Genomic DNA, 6000 nt, shown 5'->3' with positions numbered 1-6000 from the left:
TGCAGTATGAGGTGGGGGTGGGGTGGGGGGGGGGGTATGGTGGTGGGGGTTGGGGGTGGGGGTAATACTAATGGTTCTATTTAATAATTCAGTAACAGAAATGGAGTTGAGCCACACAAAGCATGATAGACGAGAGTTTTAACAGACACCTTACTCCTTCAAGAGATTTCAACGCAGCTCTTAAACCCTGAGGTCAGGTCTTGTAGGTGACCTGACCATTGTGGTAAGTCCATAATTACAGGTGACATACTTTACTACCTAAATAAAGAGAGGCAATGTTACTATATAGCACTGGGAACGGGGTCAGGATAAGGATTTGGGATGGGACGGGGAGAAAGGAATGGTTCTTAACCACTTGGACAGTCGGGGATTGAACGCCGACCTTGTAGCTTTGGCGCTCTCCCCTGATAGTTCCTGTCTACTAGTATAAACAAATTTCATCCTCCAAACTCCTCAAAGAGATCGACCCAGTAATCTCAGTTACACTAGCCACCTGTCCTACAACCTGTCCTACAAAAAACGTAGCTTTTCCCTCGTATGCGCACTATGGCTAAAAATTGCTGTACTGGAAAATGAAATCGGCTTGCGAAAGCTATTACTGTCCCGTTTTCTGTTTTGGGTTCTCTGGCTTGTTCTGTTTAGGTAAGGGGAGGACACTTTAAATTAACGGTTTTCATGACGTTTTGAAATCTTAGGAGAACTTCCTGCCCTCCTAATCTACCATTGATTGTTGCCGCCGGAAGCAGCTAGTTTATTGTGCACCCCATACCCATCCTGTGAGCGGTAATTAGGTAATTATCAAAAGAAGGCATCAAGCCGGGAAGGCTATGTAGCACCATCAAAGTGCGGAATAATCAGAGAGCGCTAAAGATCACCAAGAATGCCAATACGAGAACAAAAATGCACAAGGCGAACGGTATCAAAAGTATCCGATTCACCAAGAATTCTATCGAGGGACAAGTGACCGCGAGGGACGGTCGGAAAGCAAGACACACGCTCGTCCTGGAAGTCAGGACATTCAACAAGGATATGCACAACTGTGAGAGGGACAACGCAATTTGGACAATAAGGAGCAGGGCGGCGCTCCATTAAGTGACCGTGGGTTAAGCGAGTATGGCCAATCCACAGCCTTGCCAAAGCATTTCCCACCGCCGGTTACGGTGGCAGGAGGAAGGCCACGCGGACACACTACGTTTGAGAGTACGCAGCTTGTTACCAACCACAGAGGACCAACAATCCTGCCAACGGACAAGGATGGAGGAATGAATAACAGGATAAAAGTCGGAATAAGGAATACCTTTACGGGAGATGGGACAAGAACGGATAGCGTCCTTAGCGGCAGCATCCGCACGCTCATTGAAAGAGACACCAACATGGCTGAGAATCCAGCAAAACTCTACTGATTTAAATTTACTAGAAATAAGAAACAGCCAATGTTGAATCTCGATGACCACCGGATGGACAGGATTAATTAAAGGACCCACTACAAGCTACAAGCAACAAAGTCAACTACAAGCACAAAGGAGGAATGACAATGAGAAAGCAAGAGATGGAGAGCATAGAGAATAGCATAAAGTTCTGCTGTGAAGACGTTAGCCTCCGAAGGGAGGTGACACATATAAGTGCGGTCAGGAAAAACAAGAGTGGACCCACTACTATGTAGTGGGTCCTTGTAGTGGGCCCACACCGTCAGCAGACTTAGACCCATCAGTGAAGATGGAAATAGAGTGGGAGTGCGAAGATAAGTGCTCAATGAAGAGGCGTTAAGGAATCGTAGGAGGGGTAAATGCCTCTGGTCACCTAACAGTAAAACTGGTTCCAGGCAGTTATACCACTGTTACGGGGTTGCACTCGAGGGAGGGTCAGTAGTTCGACCTTAAATTTGCCACAATTAAAGCTTAAAGTACTTATACACACACACACGGTTGAGAGGCGGGACCAAAGAGCCAGAGCTCAACCCCTGCAAGCACAACTAGGTGAGTACACAGGTTTCGAATCCTCCTCATGGATCTTATTAATTTCCTCAAAGATTTCAGTCTTAGGGAAGAAAAGATGCGAGATGAACGGAGGAGTGATGAATTATGAGCAGACTTCATACGCGAAATCGTAGAAGGGAAACTGAGGCTCCTCCGTGGCTCTTTGGTCCCGCCTCTCAACCGTCTCAACTGAAGTACAGGTTCCTGAGCCTACCGGGCTCTATCACACACACACCCAAACATATCTATTCTTTGTTTCCCCATTTTCCAATATAATAGAACTCCCCTTCGATATCGCAAACATAATAACCCTACAAGTGCAAGTGCCAACATGAGGAATTACTTAGTTCATTAGTAAGCCGCTCTATTGTGGTGGCGCTGTTTCTTGTTTACGTCAAGACCACGTGTTTGCGCGGGCAAAATCAGCTGTTCACGCGGCCAGAAAACAATTCGGATAGATATTATTTTGTCACAGTGAAGAGGGGGGGGGATGAAGGGGGTTGGCTGCGTTGGTAAATAATGGGAGTTTTACATAGCATAATGGGGAGAGTGAAGGTTGTAGGACTAGAGAAAAGGGGAAATAGAATGAGGAGATGAGAGATGAGAAGAATGTTTGAGGAGCTGTTCACTTGAGACAGTTAGGCAAGTCCCAGCTGTGTCTGGGTACAAGTGACAGGATGAACAACCCAGCGGGTTTTCTTCCTATTGGGGAGTGTTGTACATGCTGCTAAGGCGGTGTGTCCACTCACAAGATGAGTGGCGCTGCCCAATACTGTCGCTATGGCGGTGTGTCCACTCACAGGATGAGTGGCGCTGTCCAATACTGTCACTATGGCGGTGTGTCCACTCACAGGATGAGTGGCGCTGCCCAATACTGTTACTATGGCGGTGTGTCCACTCACAGGATGAGTGGCACTGCCCAATACTGTCACTATGGCGGTGTGTCCACTCACAGGATGAGTGGCGCTGCCCAATACTGTTACTATGGCGGTGTGTCCACTCACAGGATGAGTGGCGCTGCCCAATACTGTCACTATGGCGGTGTGTTTACTCACAGGATGAGTGGCGCTGCCCAATACTGTCACTATGGCGGTGTGTCCACTCACAGGATGAGTGGCACTGCCCAATACTGTCACTATGGCGGTGTGTCCACTCACAGGATGGGTGGCGCTGCCCAATACTGTTACTATGGCGGTGTGTCCACTCACAGGATGAGTGGCGCTGCCCAATACTGTCACTATGGCGGTGTGTCCACTCACAGGATGAGTGGCGCTGCCCAATACTGTCACTATGGCGGTGTGTCCACTCACAGGATGAGTGGCGCTGCCCAATACTGTCACTATGGCGGTGTGTCCACTCACAGGATGAGTGGCGCTGCCCAATACTGTTACTATGGCGGTGTGTCCACTCACAGGATGAGTGGCACTGCCCAATACTGTCACTATGGCGGTGTGTCCACTCACAGGATGAGTGGCGCTGCCCAATACTGTTACTATGGCGGTGTGTCCACTCACAGGATGAGTGGCGCTGCCCAATACTGTCACTATGGCGGTGTGTTTACTCACAGGATGAGTGGCACTGCCCAATACTGTCACTATGGCGGTGTGTCCACTCACAGGATGAGTGGCACTGCCCAATACTCTCACTATGGCGGTGTGTCCACTCACAGGATGGGTGGCGCTGCCCAATACTGTCACTATGGCGGTGTGTTCACTCACAGGATGAGTGGCGCTGCCCAATACTGTCACTATGGCGGTGTGTCCACTCACAGGATGAGTGGCGCTGCCCAATACTGTCACTATGGCGGTGTGTCCACTCACAGGATGAGTGGCGCTGCCCAATACTGTCACTATGGCGGTGTGTCCACTCACAGGATGAGTGGCGCTTCCCAATACTCTCACTATGGCGGTGTGTCCACTCACAGGATGAGTGGCGCTGCCCAATACTCTCACTATGGCGGTGTGTCCACTCACAGGATGAGTGGCGCTGCCCAATACTGTCACTATGGCGGTGTGTCCACTCACAGGATGAGTGGCGCTGCCCAATACTGTCACTATGGCGGTGTGTCCACTCACAGAATGAGTGGCGCTGCCCAATACTCTCACTATGGCGGTGTGTCCACTCAAAGGATGAGTGGCGCAGCCTAATACTGTCACTATGGCGGTGTGTGTCCACTCACAGGATGAGTGGCGCTGCCCAATACTGTCACTATGGCGGTGTGTTCACTCACAGGATGAGTGGCGCTGCCCAATACTGTCACTATGGCGGTGTGTCCACTCACAGGATGAGTGGCGCTGCCCAATACTCTCACTATGGCGGTGTGTCCACTCACAGGATGAGTGGCGCTGCCTAATACTGTCACTATGGCGGTGTGACCACTCACAGGATGAGTGGCGCTGCCCAATACTGTCACTATGGCGGTGTGTCCACTCACAGGATGAGTGGCGCTGCCCAATACTGTCACTATGGCGGTGTCCACTCACGGGATGAGTGGCGCTGCCCAATACTGTCACTATGGCGGTGTCCACTCACGGGATGAGTGGCGCTGCCCAATACTGTCACTATGGCGGTGTCCACTCACGGGATGAGTGGCGCTGCCCAATACTGTCACTATGGCGGTGTGTCCACTCACAGGATGAGTGACGCTGCCTAATACTGTCACTATGGCGGTGTGTCCACTCATAGGATGAGTGACGCTGCCCAATACTGTCACTATGGCAGTGTGTCCACTCACAGGATGAGTGGCGCTGCTTAAATACTGTCACTATGGCGGTGTGTCCACTCACAGGATGAGTGACGCTGCCTAATACTGTCACTATGGCGGTGTGTCCACTCATAGGATGAGTGACGCTGCCCAATACTGTCACTATGGCGGTGTGTCCACTCACAGGATGAGTGACGCTGCCCAATACTGTCACTATGGCGGTGTGTCCACTCACAGGATGAGTGACGCTGCCCAATACTCTCACTATGGCGGTGTGTTCACTCACAGGATGAGTGACGCTGCCCAATACTGTCACTATGGCGGTGTGTCCACTCACAGGATGAGTGACGCTGCCCAATACTGTCACTATGGCGGTGTGTCCACTCACAGGATGAGTGACGCTGCCCAATACTCTCACTATGGCGGTGTGTTCACTCACAGGATGAGTGACGCTGCCCAATACTCTCACTATGGCGGTGTGTCCACTCACAGGATGAGTGACGCTGCCCAATACTCTCACTATGGCGGTGTGTCCACTCACAGGATGAGTGGCGCTGCCCAATACTGTCACTATGGCGGTGTGTCCACTCACAGGATGAGTGACGCTGCCCAATACTGTCACTATGGCGGTGTGTCCACTCACAGGATGAGTGACGCTGCCCAATACTGTCACTATGGCGGTGTGTCCACTCACAGGATGAGTGGCGCTGCCCAATACTCTCACTATGGCGGTGTGTCCACTCACAGGATGAGTGGCGCTGCCCAATACTGTCACTATGGCGGTGTGTCCACTCACAGGATGAGTGACGCTGCCCAATACTCTCACTATGGCGGTGTGTCCACTCACAGGATGAGTGGCGCTGCCCAGTACTGTCACTATGGCGATGTGTCCACTCACAGGATGAGTGACGCTGCCCAATACTCTCACTATGGCGGTGTGTTCACTCACAGGATGAATAACAATTCAATTTTCAAATCCTTCAGAGTAAAAAATTACTCTGCTCTACTGAACATCATTGTCAACAAAGCAATATTTTCTCAACATCGTTGCCAACAACTTTGTGCTCCCCTCAACCATTACGTCACTATTCATGAACATCAAGGAATGTTCACCAACCTCACGACGAAACTACCACGTTGCAACAACATTCGAACAACTTGCAACACCTTCTAACAAGCAGTAACAAGTACCTATCAAATTGTAACAACTTTCTAACACGTCATAAATTACTTTATAACAAGATGAAACAGCTTCTGTAACAAGTTGTAAAAAGATAACACAAGGGGCTGTTACGGTGTGTGTGTGTGTGTGTGTGTGTG

Source organism: Procambarus clarkii, chromosome 76, assembly GCF_040958095.1.
Source record: "Procambarus clarkii isolate CNS0578487 chromosome 76, FALCON_Pclarkii_2.0, whole genome shotgun sequence".
Lineage (NCBI taxonomy): Eukaryota > Metazoa > Arthropoda > Malacostraca > Decapoda > Cambaridae > Procambarus > Procambarus clarkii.
The sequence above is the reverse complement of the archived record's forward strand: the minus strand, read 5'-3'. Positions refer to the sequence as shown.